At 40.5% G+C, this 19847-nt stretch overlaps 1 protein-coding gene and 1 pseudogene across 1 annotated transcript in view; both read left to right on the top strand.

Moving 5' to 3' along the window:
- The window catches only part of Scai (suppressor of cancer cell invasion), a 96092-nt gene that overhangs the window by 22587 nt on the left and 53658 nt on the right, over positions 1–19847 (top strand). The gene's annotated exons all lie outside the window — the stretch shown is intronic.
- LOC116901375 lies at positions 14903–15808 on the top strand (annotated as a pseudogene).

Here is a 19847-nt window from a genome sequence, read left to right as displayed (position 1 = left end):
AGTAGTTGCCCCAGAAGCAGCTGCCAGGGAATTCTTACAATGATGTCTAATTTGTGATTGGGACCCAGAAAGAAAGCTGGGGAAAATGGAAGATCCAACATCATTGTTTCTGCCACTTATTGGGGTTAGGCTACCATGGGAACAACCTGACTGTGTGGGCAAGGCAACTTTGCTAGATGACCCCCCAAAGGCACTGAACGTGCTCTTTCTTGAAGGAGATTGGAATGGCACATTCTGTGTTTGTCACAGATGTTTGTAGAAGTAATGAATACATTTTATTTATTCATTTTATAATTTGAAAAGCTAAATTTACTTATTTTTTCACCCAGATTTCTTAAGCAACTACTGTCTGACACTGGAGATGAAGAAATTTTAAAATGAAGTCTCTCTCCTCCTGCAGTTTTTGTTATATCTGGAGATAGATGGTAAATAAGTAAGTTTTTACTGTGTTAAGTAGTTAGGATTCTTCTCTGATAAGATGGTTTGATTGGAAGTTAAATGAAATTAGAAACAAGACATGCAGATCTTTAGGGGAAGAATATTCCAAACTGAGATTTCAGTTAAGTGCCAAGGCTGTATGTAGTATGTTGGTATGTTTGAGAAATGCAAGGAGACTGTGTGGCTGGAGTCAACTAGAATAGTAGGATGGTAGAATGAAGAATGGTAGGAGAGTCTTGGGCATAGGGCTGATGGTTAGGTCATGTGAGACCTTAAAAATCCATGCAAAGAGGACTTTCTAAGAATGGAACTACAGGAGAAATTATGGAATCTGTCATGTTTTTAAGAGATCACTTTGTTGTGTTGGAAGTACACTGTACCTGAGCAATGTGAAGATGTGCAGTCCTTAAAGATGAACAAGATTATGAATAGAGCAAGTATTTGGGGGGAGGGGGGTGGTTGGGATTCAGTTTTCAATACAGTCAGTTGTCAGTGCCAGTTGATCATACTCACAGAGATATCAAGTAGAAAGTTGGAGAAAAGAAACAAGTAGGGCAAAAGACCTAATGTGCAGCTTAAAATCTTGGGGGTTGTTGTTATTATTTATACTTGTTATTTAAGCCATGAGCATAACCAGGATTTGTGTCATGTACCTATAATCCTAACCCTTGGAAGACCAAGACTGGACATTGCTAGTTTAAGGCCAGTCTGACTACACAGTGAGTTCAAAGCCAACCTGAAATACAAAGCAAGATCCTGTATCCAGTAAAAAGCCATGACTGCATATGAGAGGCAACTTTCTTATAATGAGTGATTATCTTAGTTTGGGTTTTATTATGTGAAGAGACACCATGACCAAGGCAACTCTTATAAAAGAAAACATTTAATTGGGGCTGGCTTACTGTAAGTGGTTTTTTAAATAACTGTGTTATAGTTATCTATCCAGCTTTAAGGGCACAACAACTGAGCAGTATTACTCCCATTTTAATTCTCTAAACTAATCTGGCTACCTCCCAGCCAAAATCCCTGAGATACTTAACTTTTATTATTGATCTGACTCTCCAGGTTCCAGGTGTTTTGCCTCATGATGTCTCCTGGACTCTTTCCCATGGTTAATCCCCCTAGCTAAGCCCTACTTCCTCTTTCTCCCCTAGAAGGAAGCCCAGCCCTATTCTCCCCTGCTCAGTCATTGGCTGATCAGCTAGCTTTCCTGATCAGTTGGGAAATAATTGGGGAGCAATAAACATTGAGACAGGATAATCTCAGAATAAGGATTGCAACCAGATATGGGAACACAGAAATAAGCATTTGAATGATACAGTGCACAATAACTCTATGCCTACAGCTACATTTCAGAGGTTTAGTTCATTATTGTCATGGTGGGAAGCATGGCAGCATGAAGGCAGACATGGTGCTGGAGGAGCCAAGAATTGCTCACCTTGATCCACAGGCAGCAGAAGGAGACTGTCACACTGGCCAGGCTTGCGCATATCTGATCCTCAGAGCCCGCCTCCACAGTAACACACTTTCTCCAACAAAGCTACAGGTCCTCATAGTGCCAATCCCTATGAGCCAAGGATTCAAATACAAGAGACTATAGGGCCATATCTATTCAAACCACCACAGAAATGAAGAGATCTCAGAGATCTGAGGTCAAGAACATCCCAATGTCTGGAGGCTGTCACGGAGGGATATAAGAGATGTTTTAAGAAGAATATGATCATCTGAGACTATCCTTGATGTTGCTAAGGAACATCAGTGAAGACGTGCTTGGCTGGCATTGCTGGTATAGGGATCACTAATACTGACTAGTAGTGCTTCCTGTAATGAGGGGAACAAAGTCGGTTGGTTGGTGTGAATGAAAGACAAATCTTCTAAAGAGTTGTTTTGAGACAAAATGGAATGAGCCACCATGGGCCTTATAAGAGTTAGTTACACTGTAAAGGACAGAAAGGCCAGCATCAGAGCTTTCAGCCATGGTGGAAAGTTGGGAAGAATGGCAGCTCATTTGGTATTGTTCACTACAAGACGATTGGTACCATTGCAGAAGATCCTTGGATAACTGTGAACCATGTGAGGGTTGATGCATAAACAAGAAGTATGCTCAGCTCAATCAGTAAAATAGAAATAACGTAGCATACGTAGCAACTGGAATGCTTGGCTATGTGTGGAAGAGCTTTACTGACTGAGTGACATTTGCCCTTAACTACAGTATGGAGAGTTTATGAAAAAAAGAGGAAGTGAAACAGTGTTCTGGGAAGTTGAAGACTTTCTAGAATGGACTGGGGAATGAAGTAGAATTGCCCTTGTGAGGTCATGGATGAAGAGTCCGGTCAGCCAGCACAATTGTATGTGTTGGCCTTCTTCAGCCATATTTAATTGCTCAGCTGCAAGACTAGGTAGACAGTTACATTTACCAAATAATAATAAAGTTCATTATTCACTGTGAAAGCTCTTTTCAGGAGGTTCGTGTTCTCTGAATGATATTTAGAATTTTAGCCTTTTAATTACATCTGGTTTGGAAGGCTGAATGCAGTAAATGACAGTCATTAAAAAAGAAAAAGAGCTGCATGGCATTATTCCAGACAAGGTTTTTGAATGAAAATTATAGGGTCTAATTCCAGCTAATGTAAGCAGAAAAAGAATTCTTTGGGGGTTGTGAAGGAATTCACAGCTGATGAAAAGTTTGAAGACTCTGGTCTAAGAGTCAGACAGGAAGCAGGGGAGTGAGGCCATCTGGAGTGGGTGCAGTGGCTTCTACCTCGGTTCCAACTGCTCAGGAAGCTGAGGCAGTAGCTTAAAACCCCTAAAAAAAACCAGCTACATGACCCATAGTCTAGCTTTCTTCTCTTATTAGTCATCAGAAATAAAGAGTCAGGTTTAGCTGAATGTGGTGGCACACCTCTGTATTACAAGCCATGAGTTTGAGACCAGCCTAGGCTCCACAGTGAGACCTTCTGTCAGAGTGTAACACCCAGGTACAGGAATCACAGCTTCATGTTCTTTATCTTTAAAGCTTTGCTCTCTGACTGAAGAGGGTTGACATTTCTGTTTGAGAATTTATATAATGGGTCTTCTCATTCAGTGAGACAGTAGAATCTTTACAATGATCAGATAGCCTCTGTGCTTCTGTGCTTGTCTGGCTTGTTTGGGGGCTGTTCAGTTTGACCAAAGGGTGAGTTGTAGTTTTAAGAACATTGGATTATAAGACCCGTTTGTGCCTTCCTTCATGTTTTTGAAGGCTACTGTGTTGTATGGCACTCACAGTCTGTTCTCAGGCTTTCTAAGCAGATGAATGATGATGCCAGAAGCAGTGTGTTTTTATTGGATCACTAGATCTCCAACAGCAATATTGATTCTTCTTGAAATGGCCTGAACTCAAAGAACAGTAGTACCCGAATTAAATGTGCAGGCTGACCTAGGATTAAAGACAGCCCATTTTGAGCATACCAAGAGCAGTTCTTTGCAGGAAATCCATCAGTATTCCTGCCTTTTCTCTCTAATGGCATTGCCTCTTTGTGGCTGATTTGACCTCTAAGATCAAGATCAGCTTCCCTAGTGCTGGGATTACAGGGGTGTATCATCATGCCCAGCTTAATCTTTTCTTTCCTCAGTAGAAATGAAAAATATTGCCTACTCTTAACTATAATTAAATCTTTCCTCGTTCTCCCTCCCTGCCTATTTCTTCCCCTCTCCCCTCCCCCCTCTTTCTGTCAGTCTCTGGTCTCTCTCTCCTTATTTTCTCCCTCCCTTGACCCTTAAGTTCTCACTATATGGTCACTCGTTATGTAACCATTTATTAGTTGTCAGCCATTTATAAGTTGAGAACACCACCACTTTAATGATTGTTGTCTTGGTGACTTCTATTGCTGTGATAAACTCCATGACCAAGAAAACTTATAAAAGAAAGTAATAAATTAGGCTTAAAGTTCCAAATGATTAGAGTTCAGAGTTCATGATGACCAGTGAAGGCATGGCAGAACAGCTGAAAGATCACATAGCCTTAATTTAAAAAAAAAAAAGCCAGGAGGTAGAGAATGGTGGTTGCTGGGGCTGACACATGGCCTCTTTGTTTAATTACGTCTTCACCATCTTTCTGTTTTCAATGATTTCCTTCACTGCCTAAGCTTGGTTGTCCTAGAACCTACTCTGTAGACAAGCTGGCCTTGAACTCAAAGATCTGCATGCCTCTGTCACCTGAGTGCTGGGATTATAGGTCTGTACCACAACACATGCTGTTCCTTTAATTCTTTTTCATAAAATGGAAGCCCCAAGGTCACCACTCCATTATTTCATTTAACACCAGGCTTTCCTTTAATCTGTTTAGCTCCATGCCACTTCCTGGTACCCCTTTCTCCTCAGTTTTGTATTTTCACTTGCTCAGCTTGCCCATTCTCTTTATAGATCTTCTTAAGAGTGAACACTAATTACAACATATCAGAGTCAATTCCAGGCTGTTTTGAGATTTTTCTCTGCCAATGGAATGAATCCAAAACTCTTCAATTTAGTCTCAGGCAAACTTTTCAGACAAGGATAAAAGTATCCACATTCTTTACAAAAATACCACAAGTATAGTCTCTAGGCCACACACTAAAAGTCTTCTCTAAAACTCTTGAGCAGCACTAAGGAGCAGCAGGTAAACAGGTTAACTTCTCTTCAGTTTGGTTCCCAGCGCCCACATGTAGCTCACGACTTCCCGTAACTCCAGTTCTAAATCATCTAATGCCTCTTCTGAGCTCTGCGGCCTCTCACACACTTGGCCCATATACATACACCATTCATGCATACACACTACACACAAATAATCCCCTTTTGTTATATATTTAGACAAAAGATACTTTATTGAAAGATAAATTTATATAGTTTTAAACAATTTCATAAATAATAATTTAATGGTATAAAGAAAGAGATTTCCAGGAACTGTAAAAGAACCAGAATCTTGTTGCTGTTGGTGCAAATCTTTTAATATCAACAACAAACAAGTCAGGCAATAACAAAGAAAGTTTCTTGTGTCGAATCATAAGAGAAAACACCCAACATAGAGCTCACAGAGATGGAAACTGTTGTGTTGGAGGATAAGATAGAGACAGTGGGAAAGGGGTCAGCCAGCAGAGAACTGCTTTCGGTTTTGGTAGAAAAATCTTACCATGTGTGCCAAGTTAGTCTCGAACTCTCAGTCCTCCTGCCTCAGTCTCCTATGTATGGGATTACAGGCATATGCATCACTTTGTCCAATAGACTACTGCTTTTCATTTCAGTATTTTGACTAATTCTGTTTTTTAATTGTGTATTTAAAGATAAATTGGAGGGGTTGTACAATGGCAGATGCCTGGATGGACATTTCTCCAGAAGGGATGTTGTAAAGTCCATTAAGTACATAAAAAGATACTCAGCATTGCTGTCAGAGAAAGACGTATTCAATCACACGGTGTTTGTCCTTCATGCCTACTAGAATGGCTAGAACTACTAAGTTATTTACAGGTTCAGGTGAGCATGGGGGAAGAGGTGTATCACAGATCGTGGCATGTATGAGATGATGCATTCATTTTGGAAAACAGTCAGGTATTAGTTAAAGAGTTGTGAGGTAACCCAGCATATCTAAGGAGTGTATATCCAAGAGAATTGAACACACACCTAGAAAAACTAATGGACAGTATTCATAACAACATTATTCATATTAGTCACAGAACTAAATTAATAGATTGATGGAAAACAGTATGTTTCTATTCATACTGTGAATGTGAAAAGTAAAAGAAGTGTAACTGCTTGCAGAAACTGCCTTTCTGTTTTTGAGGAATTGTTTCTTAACTGTTTTTCCAACTTATTGCAGATAAAATCTGGCAATTTAGGAAAGCAAATGTGGGGCTGGAGAGACGGCTCAGTGGTTAAGAGCACTAACTGCTCTTCCAGAGGTCCTGAGTTCAATTCCCAGCACCCACATGGTGGCTCACAACCATCTGTAATGAGACCTGATGCCCTCCTCTGGTGTGTCTGAAGACAGCTACAGTGTACTTATATATAATAAATAAATAAATCTTAAAAAAAAAAAAAAAAGCAAATGTGTCACATGTAGATCACAGTATTTTTAGCTTTTTTTTTTTTCTGGTTAGTTCCAAACAGATGTAAGGTACCATGTACACAACACCCTTCTCTCAGTGTATGCAGTTGTCATGGAATGATTCCCCATGACTTTCATGTCTTTATGCATGTGCCAGTGCATGTGTTCGTGTGTGTGCATGCGGAGGTCAGAAATCAAGGTCTGGTGTTTTGCTCTTTAACTTTTTTTAGACAGGGTTTTTCTCACTAAAACTAGCCCTTGGAGCTCACTGATTGGTCTAGGCCAGCTGTCCAGTGAGCCCCTGGGAGTCTCCTGTCTTTGTTTCCCTAGCACGGTGTAGTTGTGTCACCGTGCCTGACTTTAGTAGGAGTTAGGAATTGAACTAGGCTCTTCATGGTATATGAAACCATATCCTCAGCCCCCAAGGTTTTTATACTTTTTTCCATTTGTATATTTTTGTGTCTTCTGACCCATTCATTTCATAAATTGTCCATGCATATCTCCTGAATACATTCTTCTTGATGACTGTAACTAGGACTCAGTTTTTCATCTTGAACAATCATATGGAGCATGCTGTAGTTTGGGTTTAATTTGAACACAGGGTCTAGCAGGACTGTGGGGCTGGAAGTTTTAGAATATTCTTTTAGTCTTTTGCTACTGGGAGACGTAGTAATCATTTACCCTGAAAATACAAGGGAATGAGAGTATGTTGTATGAGAATTAAGAAAATAAGCAGAACATTTTGAAGGAGAGAAGCCTGCAGCCTATAGAGTGCATAGCCATTTGACTTATTCCACAAAGGAACCAGACAAATGACTCATTTAATGAACATTTGCAAGTAAAGCTGGGTAAAAGGATATATGTGTGACACACCACAGCTTCCACGGTGAGTTTTTGGGTTTTTTTTAACTATTCTTGTTGTTTGGTTTTTGGTTTGTTTTCTTTGGGGGAGGTTGCAGGGGCAGAGGGCAGATATGAAGGGATTGGGGTGCATGATATAAAATTCATAAAGAATCAATACAACTTAAGGAAAGGAGCAGTGACTGCTCTTCCGGTGGGCCCAGGCTCAGGTTTCCAGCACCTACTTGGTGCTCACAGCTGCGTCTGGGTCCCAGGAGATCGATGCCTGTGAAAGTAACTTCTACTCTCCTCATGGATTTCTCTCCAAGGCTCACTTCACTGCCTCCAGGCCTAGTCCTAGTCTAGGTCTAGAATGTTTTCAGCCTCTGACACTTACTGCTGAATTAAGCTCACCCTCTCTGGTTCTTTCATTTAATTCACCTGTTCTGGCTCAAACATGTCTCCAAGCTTACTAATTCAATCTGACTTCTCTCAGTTTCTCTGAATTGCTCAGCTTGACCTCATAATAACTTTAGCAATCTTTTTTAATCTTCTGGCTCATTCTCTGGCTTGTTCTGTCTTCAACCTGTCTCTTTAAAACTCTACCAATAAAACTACCTCCTCTCCTTTCTCTTTTTCCCTCTCTGCACTGCTCTCTTAAGTAGCTGCCCTTTTCTCTCTCTTCTGGGTATATCCTATTCTGTCAAATTCTTCTCTGATTTATCACTTTGTCTGCTACTCAATTAGACAGCACTTTCAAACATAGGTGTTTCCTTCTGCAAACTAACTTTATCTTCATTGTTTGGAGTAAAGGTGTGTGCTAAGGGTGAGCCATATCATAACATAATGTTGGGATTCACAGTATGATCAAATATCCTGCAACAGATGCCTCCTGACCTCCACAAGCATGACCTCCACCAGTATGCATATGGTAAACAGGCATACATGCAAGCATAATACCCATACACATAATTTTTTTAAGGGAGTACTGATAGTATGCTATACCATACGTGTTAACCTTGAGAATGTGAACTAAATTAGCCAGCACCAGAAAAATAAATTTGGCTTAACAAGATGATTTAGTGGGTGCTGAGTCTCAGTTGAATTAATGCTGAGATTTTGCATACTTACGTATGTTAGGTAAGTATATTTCTTTTTCCACATCTGTTAGTCGAAATGATGTAATTCTTCTGTACAGTATTTTAAAATGGCCTTCAGGCTTTTTTTGTTGTTGTACCTAATATCTTTGTATACTTTTCCTTTATTTCTTTTTTTTCTGTGAGATTTTAAAAATAAAGTTTTTTGAAGAAGAAATTTGTTGTTTTCCAAGTCTGTTATCATAGTGCATGCCTTTGATCTCAGATCTCAGGAGAGAGAAGCAGGTGGATCTCTGAGTTTGAAATCAGCCAGCATGCTCTACATAACTCATTCCAGGACAGCCAGGTCTGCACAGGGAAATACTGTCTCCAAAAAAAGGAACTTTGTTCTCCCTTTTCTTTTATTTATTCATTTTTTATTTTCTTTCTTTCAGTACTTTAAAAAAACTAAGTATAATTACATAACTTTTTTCCTTTTTCTACCCCTTCCCATTTCTTCTCTCCGAGCTTCCTCTTTAATCCATGACCTTTTTTCAGTAATTGTTATTGTTATACAGGCAAAAATGCATAAATACATAACCTGTGCAGTTTGCTTATTAGAGCTGCTTGTTGAAACAAGATTTCAGTGCTAACCACTTGGTAGTGGATAACCAATTAAGGAGCTCATCCATGAAGATTAAGTCTCCCTTTCTCATATTCCTTAATTGCCTATACCTCTTGTCTAGAGGGTGGAGCCTTGTGATATTTCCTCACTCCGTGTTAACATGTCTGTTGGTTTATTCTTCAGGTCTTATTAGGCAGCCATGCTGTTGAGATGTCAGAAGTATAGCTTTTGTGTCATTTCAGAAGACAGCCTCACAGCAAGTGTCTGGTCCTCTGGCTCTTTCTATCTTATAATGTATTGATCTCTATCCCATCCTTAATTTAAGCCCTCCTCCTCTGTTTTTCCAGTTTCTTGTTAGTATCACTTGTATTCTGCTATTTCCCTCTCTAGCATTCCCCCCTTTAGACTCTTTTGTGTATGAGTGTTGTGCTTACATGTGTATGTGCTTCATGAATGTCTGGTACCTGAGGATGTCAGAAAAGAACATTGTTCCCTTGAAACTAGAGTTGTGAACAGCTTTGTGGTAGCCAGGGACTTGAAGTCTTACAGCTGTGACGAAGTGGAGGAAAGATGGCACACAGACACACAGAAACAGTTGAGTTCAGGGGGACTGGGCTCTGCTGGTGTCCCTCTCCCCAAGATCAGCATGTTCATTATAAAGGGTTGAACAGGAAGCCGCCATTATTGCATACGTTAGAATAAATAGGTGGTTTGTTACATATAGATAAACAAGGAGGTATGATTTAGTATGATTTAGCTAGTCTTCTTGACTAAGAAACAAGTTTAGCTAATCTTGGCAGGAAAGCTCTCGATAGGAAAACATAAACATCACAGGCAGGGGAGGAGAAAATGAATGTTCTAGAGGTTAATTTTTGCACACTATCAATACCCACCTTTAGATTTCCAAGGAAAACTTTGCCATTTCTTTCTGAGCCTCACGAGAGGAGGAGGGTGAAGTCTGCCTTTTTCCTCAGGACCTCATACACTTAGGACTTCCTCTGATCCCACATGTGTGGGTACAGGGAACCAAGAACCTATGTTCTCTGCAAAAGGCGCTTACCTGCTAAAATGTCTCCACAATCCCAATTTTTAGAAAGTGTTTAATGGTGTGTCAGGATATTCACTGTGTGTGTGCCTAGTACCTGCAGAGGCTAGAAGGAGTCAGATGCCCTGAAAACTGAAGGTTTCAGATGGCTGTGAGCCACCGTGTGAGTGCTGAGAATTGAACTCAGGACCTCTGGAAAAGCAGTCTGCTCTTAACCACTGAGCCATCTCTCCAGTCCTCTAGATTCACATTTTAAAATCTTTGTTTTTATTTGGACAGGTTGTGTGTGTGTGTGTGTGTGTGTGTGTGTGTGTGTGTGTGTGTGTGTGTGTGTTGGGAGTGCCTACAGAGACCTGAAGATGGACTCCCCTAGAGCTGGAGTTGAAGGCAGTTGTAATCCACCTAACATGGATGCTGAGAATTGCCTTTGAGGCCTCTGGAAGTAAAAACAATCGGTTCTCTTAATTTAGGTCTCTCCAGCCCCTGGTTTGGGTTTTTTGAGACAGGTCTCATGAAACCTACGCTCACTCTAAACTCATTATGCACCTGAAGCTAAGCTTAAACTCTTGTTCCTTGCCTCTCCTATGAGCCCTCTGATTATGGGTGTGTGCTCACCATGCCTGGCTTAATTTAACTTTAATACATTCAGGAATAAGCCATAAATACACTTCTTTTAGCAAATACTTTATACATACTCTATGGTAATCTTATGCTTTTCTTGGTGCATGAAGATGCTTCACACTATGTTAAGCTGTTCTGGAGATCTGTCATTTGTCTGTATAATAAGAACACCATCTGCACCAAGCACAGCTTTTTGTTCCTTTCATACTCTCCATGGCAAATGAATCAGCACAACTCCCAGAGGCACATATAATTGACTTTGGGGGGTTTTTTGTATGTAATATTTTTCAACTTGTGTTCTATTTTGTAAGCAAACTGAGACAATTTTATAACTAACAATTTTAGAATATAGTTTACAGGGCAAATTTTATACCCATTAATTCATCTTATCGTCTAATGTTATCATGAAATACAACTAATATTAAATTAATTTTTCAAAGAAGAATTAGAGCTTATTCAGAGATGTTGAGTATGGTTTTTTTGTTTTTTTGGGTTTTTTTTTTGAGTATGATTTTAATCACTAGAGTTAGGAAACAGAAAGGAGCTCAAAAAGGAGACAGATCTAGAACATGAACATGGCCTTCACCAAGGGGAATCACCCATCACATTTTACTTCATAAAACACATGATTACAATCCCCTTTTTCATGTTTCTTTAAACAAAAACCAAAAAATAGCTCCTAAGAAAAGAGAATCTTTTTAAGCACATAATTTCCATAAATGTTACCTTTTTTGTCAAAATGAAACTTTTAATGTATTTATATTTCGTTTTTGTCAGCCTGTTTCCTTTTGAGTCTAATTAAGGAAACAGCCTTGTTTTGAAGTGTCCCTAACTGCAGTGTAGCAATGGTGGTGTCACCTGTTCTGTAGCCTTTTAAGCCTCCTTCCCTGCCTGTGCTCTCCACAGTCTTCTGAGGTTGCAGGGCAGGAAGAAATTTCTTGTTTGTGATTGACTGAAAATGGCAGCTAATTCTTTTTGCTTCATCCCATCACTGCCAAGTGTTGGGCAGGAGTACTCAGTCTTCTCTGTGCAGTCCAAGCTATGCACTGCTGCTCCACCTTGCTGTGTCCTGGGCATCCTTTACAAGACACATCGTTCTGTCCAGATTGTTTTTAGACTTTCATGTTACCAACCCCTTACTGAGAATTCAATCCAGAGAATTCTTTCCTATTTTAGAAGATTTATTTTATTATGTGTGTATGTGTCTCTGTGTGGGGCCATGTGCATATAAGTGCAGGTGCCTGCCAAGGAGTTGCATCTCCTTAGAGATAGAGTTACATATGATTGTGAGCCACCTAGCATAGTTCTTTTGGAAAAATAATATGAACTGCTGAGTGAATTCTCCAGTCCTGAGAGTAGCAGTTTTCTTGTTGCTTTATTGAAAGACTTCTTATGAAAAGAAAGTGTAAACAGTCTATGTCAATAATCTGCCAGTTTTCCTGTATGGAGTGGGTGAGACTTGAAATAGTTGTCCTGCCGGCTGCAGTTCTGCTTGTTCTCCCTCTTCACAATTCATATTAGGACTCTGAATCTGTATATGTTAGGCTTGCTGTAACAAAAGAGATCAGTGAACGATATTAGTTGTCAGAGAAATACGAGTTAGAGCTAAGATGAGAAAGGACAGGCTGAGTAGGCTAAAACCAAAGAAATTTATGCTTTCAGAGTTGAGCCAGATTCCAAAATGAAAGTGTTATAGAATTGGGTCCTTTAAAGACCTCAGAAGAAGAAGCTGTTCTTGACTCTCCCTAAATTCTGGCAGGTGCTAGTGTCCTTGGATCCCTTGATGAGCAGTTGCATAATTCCAGTCTATGCCTCTGTTCACATGGCTGTCTTCACCATGTCTTCATATGGCTGTCTCTTACAAGGACACCAGTCACATTGGATGAAGAACCCATTGCACTCCAGATTTCTTCTTTGCATTTACATCTTTGTACCTAAAAGTCTTATAGGCATTCAGAGGGACCAGAGATTAGGACTTAAACATATCTTTTTGGGAGATAAACTTTAGCCCACAACAGTTCATGCCTTTTGGGTTCTCTACTTTTCCTTCTACCCATGTAATATGGGCACCCACATACTTCCCATACTAAGGAACCTGCTTTATACATTCTCTTAGTTGTTTTCTCAACATCGGGGGTTTTTTTATTTTATTTTATTTTATCTTTGGTTTTTTGAGACAGGTTTTCTCTGTGTAGCCCTGGCTGTCCTAGAGCTTGCTCTGTAGACCAGGTTGTCTCAAACTTAGAGATCCACCTTCCTCTGCCTCCTGAGTGCTGGGATCAAAGGCATTCACCACTGATGCCCACCTTTTTAAACATAATTTAAAGAAATAAAAGACTGAAAGCTGAGGTTGGGAAGGTGGCACACACCTTTAATCCCAGCACACAGGGGGCAGGCAGATATCTAAATTAGAGGCCAGCCTGGTCTACAGAGGGAGTTGGAGGCTAGCCAGATATGGTACATAGTGAACTGGTGTCTCAAACAACAACAACAACAAAACCAACAACAAAAACACTAGTCAAAAAGTAGACACATGGGGCTGGAGAGATGGCTCAGAGGTTAAGAGCACTGTCTGCTCTTCCAGAGGCCCTTCCAGAGTTCAACACATAGTTCTGGCTCTATAACTTAAAAATAAATAAATGTTAAAAAAGATTTATTTTAAAAAAAAAAAAAAAAAGTAGACACATAGTAGCTCTATAACTTAACAAAATTTGACAGTGTTAATGCCAGCTCTAGAGATACACTGTTGGGGCTATAGAGATAACTCAACAATAAAGAGCACTTCCTCCTCCCGAGTTCCTGTTTACTTCCTAGCACCTATGTCACACAGAACCACCTGTAACTCTAGTTCCAGGGTCTGATACCCCCACAGGCACTTCACACACATTGCACAACACTTAGATATCCACACATAATCCTTGAATAAAAATTTAAAAGTGCAGCATAGTGTTGCTAACATCCCTCCCTAAGAGATCTTTGTGGGGAAAAGAAATTTTTTTGTTCTTTTTTTTCTGCTTTGTATTTTTTTTAATCTTTATTAACTTGAGTATTTCTTATTTACATTTCAATTGTTATTCCCTTTCCCGGTTCCCGGGCCAACATCCCCCAAACCCCCCCTCCCCCTCTATATGGGTGTTCCCCTCCCCATCCTCCCCCCATTACCACCCTCCCCCCCAACAATCACATTCACTGGGGGTTCAGTCTTGGCAGGACCAAGGGCTTCCCCTTCCTCTGGTGCTTTTACTAGGCTATTCATTGCTACCTATGAGGTTAGAGTCCACGGTCAGTCCATGTATAATCTTTGGGTAGTGGCTTAGTCCCTGGAAGCTCTGGTTGATTGGCATTGTTGTTCATATGGGGTCTCGAGCCCCTTCAAGCTCTTCCAGTCCTTTCTCTGATTCCTTCAAAGGGGGCCCTGTTCTCAGCTCAGTGGTTTGCTGCTGGCATTCGCCTATGTATTTGCTGTATTCTGGCTGTGTCTCTCAGGAGAGATCTACATCCGGTTCCTGTCGGCTTGCACCTCTTTGCTTCATCCATCTTGTCTAATTGGGTGGCTGTATATGTATGGGCCACATGCAGGGCAGGCTCTGAATGGGTGTTCCTTCAGCCTCTGTTTTAAACTTTGTCTCCCTATTCCCTGCCAAGGGTATTTTTGTTCCCCTTTTAAAGAAGGAGTGAAGCATTCGCATTTTGATCATCCATCTTGAGTTTCATGTGTTCTGTGCATCTAGGGCAATTCAAGCATTTGGGCTAATAGCCACTTATCAATGAGTGCATACCATGTGTGATTTTCTGTGACTGGGTTACCTCACTCAGGATATATTTTCCAGTTCCATCCATTTGCCTATGAATTTCATAAAGTCATTGTTTTTGATAGCTGAGTAATATTCCATTGTGTAGATGTACCACATTTTCTGTATCCATTCCTCTGTTGAAGGGCATCTGGGTTCTTTCCAGCTTCTGGCTATTATAAATAAGGCTGCTATGAACATAGTGGAGCATGTGTCTTTGTTATATGTTGGGGCATCTTTTGGGTATATGCCCAAGAGTTTTTTTGTTCTTTTATAAAAATCTTACTAATTTTACTGGGTTTTTACCTGTTTTACTTACATGTTTCTTTGTCAAATACACATATTACAAAATCTTCATTTTTTTTGATCACTTGCCTCTTCACTTCTTTGAGACAAAGTCTTCATTATGTAGCTATGGTGGGCCTGGAACTCAGAGATCTGTCTGCCTCAACCTTGCTGGGGTTAAAATTATGTGCACCATGCTGGGCCTCTCCGCCTTCTTAGTGATACCTATTTTGTTGGGATCCAACAGTCACCACACAAACCACACGAACACCCATCTCATTCAGACAGGGATGGTTTATTGAACTCACATCCTAAAACCAATCAGTCAGGGTCATAGCTCAGAATTTGGAGGTTGAGTCACTTCAACGAACGTTTCTCAGTGCGAGCTTATAAAGGGAAAAAAAAAAACTTAAAAACCACAATGAAGAGAGCAGGACGTCTGTTCAAGAGTCTGATCATTTGTGGTGTTGACCAGCCCGGACCGAATTTAAAATGGGTGATGTTGAAAAAGGCAAGAAGATTTTTTGTTCAGAAGTGTGCCCAGTGCCACACTATGGAAAAAGGAGGCAAGCATAAGACCAAACCTCCATGGTCTGTTTGGGCGGAAGACAGGCCAGGCTGCTGGATTCTCTTACACAGATGCCAACAAAAACAAAGGCATCACCTGGGGAGAGGATACCCTGATGGAATACTTGGAAAATCCCAAAAAGTACATCCCTGGAACAAAAATGATCTTTGCTGGAATTAAGGAGAAGGGAGAAAGGGCGGACCTAATAGCTTATCTTAAAAAGGCTACTAATGAGTAATTCCACTGCCTTATTTATTACAAAACAAATGTCTTCATGGCTTTTAATGTATATCATAATTTAATTCATACACCAAATTCAGATCAGGAATGGCTAACAATGTTTTTGTTGGACAGCCCTTATTTAAGTAAAACTGACTTGTCATAAAGTGGATATGATCTTTTTTAAAGTAACACTTCCAGTTGTATACATGCTATCACTGCCTTCCCTTTCTCAAGATAAGACTAGACTTAATAATGTTTTACTTTACATAAATATGGGGGTGTCGCCTCAAACCTATTGAATGGTTTTATACATAGATTTATATAGCTGGGTATATGAATATGTTTAAACACTGGGAAAATTCTGTCACTGTCTCAGAAACAAGACTCACCCGTGCTTCAGTGTGTGTTCACCGGCCTCTGACAGGCAATGCTAAACACCAGGACGGAACTGTTCCTGACAATGCTGTTTTAATTAGAATTCCCTACATCAATGATGCTGCTTTCACCACTGAAAGGCCTTTACTGTGGTTTATGTATGATATCAAATAAAGAGTATTTAACACTTCTTTAAAAAAAAAACCACAAAGAGTTCGTACTCAAGTGTAGGAAGTGCTACCAGGTGGTCAGCTCTTGACTCAAGCTATTTTAGATATAACAGTACATATTGACCTTTAATTTGTTGTAATTTTAATGTATATCACAATTTAATTCATACACCAAATTCAGATCAGGAATGGCTAACAATGTTTTTGTTGGACAGCCCTGATTATATAAAGCTTTGTGGAATTTCTTAAGATTAACAAACCTCAGAACATAACAGAATATGTGATCAGCATGACCTTGCTATGAGTCAAGTTTTTTCTGTATCAATAACTGGCAAGCAATTATAGCAAAAATATGAAATAGCTGGTATAAAACAAAGTGCCTACAGCTATTCTGGGGAGTGGTGGGGAACAGATCTCAGCAATTTAAGGACTTTGGGTTTTTTGTTTTCTTTCCGTTTGAGGGAGGGGAGTGATTTTGGCTTTTTCAAGGTAAGTGTTTTTCCATGAAGCCCTGGCAGTCCTGGAACTCTCTCTCCTTAGACCAGGCTGGCCTCAAATCACGGTGATCTGCCTACCTCTGCAACCAGCCTCCTAGGATTAAAGGCATGCACCACCAAAGCCTGGCTAGAGCTTCTTTGTAGTCACAGTGGTGCACACCTGGATCCCATCACCTAGGAGACTGGGGCAAGAGATCAATCACATAATGAGGTCCTGACTCAGAAAACAAGAATAAGATTGTATCAGAGTTGTTTGGGGCAAAAACATGCACATTATCATGGCAGCAATAATAGCATTTTACTGGAAAGTATGGATTTTCTGTAGTTTTTTAATTAGTCCTTTATGAGTGCTTTACTTCATTTTCTCTTAGATGGGGCCTTATGTGTTTAAGCTGACCTGAAATATACTCTGGATGACCTTGAATTCCAAGCAGACACCATCTTGCTTAGGTTCCATGTACTAAGAGTGAAACCCACGCTTCACAAATGCTAGGTTACCATGCTAATGCCTAAGTCACATCCCTATTCTTTCGGACACTCTTCATAATTATAAGAAATTTTCTACTCTGTCCCTAATTTCCCAGGGTAATTCTCTGAGTTGATTTTAAATTTGCCTCATACATGCTGTGCATCTGTTGAGCTGCCAACATATGATGTTTCTCCTTCATTCTAGTTTTGTGATAAATGAGTATAGTGATTGGTCTTCAAATAATAGATCTTTACATTCCTAACATAAGCCCGGTCTTGTTAAGTCCTTTTCATGTGTTTCTGAAATTGGGTTTATAGCACTGGATTAATGTGTTCATCACTACGAAAGGCCTGTAATTTTCTTCTCTCATAATGTCCTCATTTGATTTCACTATCAAAGTTATGATGACATCATGAAATAAATTGAGGGAATATTCCTTCTTCCATATTCTATGAGGTTAGTGTTTTCTCTGTGACAGCCAGTTTTTTGTTTGTTTCTTTGTTTCCCTTTTTATTATGTTTTTGTATAATTTGGTGGTAAAGCCATCTAGGTCTTGAGTTCTCGTCATGGGTAAGATTTTAATTAGGCTGTCATCCTTTAACAGGACTATGAAATTTTGCTAGCTCTTTCTGTACTGTTTAGTAAAAATATTTTTCTCAGTGTCTGTTTCACATAAATACTCAAATTGATTGGCATAGTCCCTTATTACCATGTTGGGGGTGGGTTGTGGTGAATGTATATGTGCATGTGTGCATGCCTGTGCCCAGTGTGCCCATTTTTGGTTTTTTTTCCTTTTTTGCTCTTTACCTTACTTTAAGAAAGAAAGAAAGAAAGAAAGAAAGAAAGAAAGAAAGAAAGAAAGAAAGGAAGGAAGGAAGAAAGAGAGAAAGAAAATAATAAATCAATCCTTAGTTTAGCTCCATGTAGTGGTGTAGTGCTACAGAAGTGTTAGTGACCCCCCCCCAATAAAAAAAAAGACCAGGCAAGAGCCTATCTGATGCAGATCACAACAGGGTCCTTATTCTATTCCAGCTAGCACACCCCCCTCCCCAACACCACCATCACACAGGACAGTTTTGGGGTGGGGGGTTAGCCCTGGATATCTATCAGGGCAAGGCTTTAGAGTAAGTCACAAGAAGTGGGTAAGTGTGCAAGCATCTAATTGGAAAGTTACTGTGCCCTTTAATGTAATTGGCTGGTACTAGGAGTCATATTATAAACTTAATTTCTGCTTCTCTCTGCATTGGTGGTCATTAGGCAAGGGATAGGCTTGTAACCTGGGGGTGCAGGTTTGTTGGAATAACCTGGAGACGATGGTCTTGTTAAGGGTGTAGCCTGGAAACGCTGGCCTTGTTGGGGATTAGCCTAAAGACTGGAGCTAGACGTGGGTTTTATTGGTGGGCTGTTGGAAACTAATGCCAGGTACCAGCCTGTTATTTTACCTGAATTCAGACTTAGGTCAGGTTCTCTAAAATGGAATCTGAACTTGAAATATTTGGCTTCTCAGTGGCACACATCTTTAATCCCAGCTCTCAGGAATCAGAAGCAGGTAAATCTCTGTGAGTTCAAGGCCAGCCTGCTCTACATATTAAAGTTTTAGGACACCAAGACGTACATAAAAAGACCCTGTCTCAAAACAAAAATATTTACTTTATTTTTAAATTATGTGTAGGTGCTTGTGCTGCCCGGGAGATATGTGCATGTGAGCCATCAAGGACCAGCAATATTAACTCTCTCTCTCTGGAGCTGGCGTTTCAGGAGGTTGTGAGTCACCCCAACATAGGTACTGGGAACTAAACTCAGGTCCTCTACAAGAACTGTACATGCTTTTAGTCATTGAGGTATTTGTCCAGCCCTCTCCAGCTTACTTTTTGAGACAGGTTTCACTGAATGTGGGTTTTACTGCTTCATGTAGACTGACTTGCCAGTGAGCACCCTGTCTCTGCATACCCCATAATGCTGAGCTCCAGACAAACACTGCTACGCCCCACCTTTCTCTTTTTAGGCAGACTGGAGGGAGGAAAGGGGATAGGGGAAATGATGTAATCATACTTTAATTTCAAAAATTAATAACCCACTCTCCCCTAAGGCAGGCTCTGAGCTGGCTCCTAGGGTTTGAGAGTGGGAGAGCTAACTCCACCCCTTGCCCACTGCAACACTCAGGAAAGCAGCACAATAGAGCTGGCCCTGGCCCTCACCTGGGGAATGCAGGAGAGCTGGTGGGCTAACCAAGTAATTGAGCTTCCCCCCAAGGCCAGATTCAGGGCTCTGAGTTGTCCAGTCCAACATCTACCCCATCTAAGAAGTGCTGGAATGTGAAGGCGCTGGTCCTGCAGATCCAAAGCTACAGGATCTCCATGATGTAGGGCAGCAACAGTATATCTGAAATGAGCTCTGGTGAGGATCCAGTACTGATGGTAAAAGCCAGAGACCTGGAACCAAACCAAGGATTGATTGCAATGAACATTACAAGTAAAGCTGTTTGGGCAAAAGTGTTCTGTGTGACACACTGAAGCTTCCACAGCGAGTTGACCTTTTTGGTTGGTTGGGTGGTTGATTGGGTGGTTGGATGGTTGGGTGGTTGGTTGGTTGGTTGGGTGGGTGGGTGGTTGGGTGGGTGGTTGGTTGGTTGGTTGGTTGGGTGGTTGGTTGGTTGGTTGGTTGGTTGGTTGGTTGGTTGGTTGGTTGGGTGGTTGGTTGGTTGGTTGGTTGGTTGGTTGGTTGGTTGGTTGGTTGGTTGGTTGGTTGGTTGGTTGTTTTTAATGTT

Source organism: Rattus rattus, chromosome 5 (assembly GCF_011064425.1).
Source record: "Rattus rattus isolate New Zealand chromosome 5, Rrattus_CSIRO_v1, whole genome shotgun sequence".
NCBI lineage: Eukaryota > Metazoa > Chordata > Mammalia > Rodentia > Muridae > Rattus > Rattus rattus.
The sequence above is the reverse complement of the archived record's forward strand: the minus strand, read 5'-3'. Positions and strand labels throughout refer to the sequence as shown.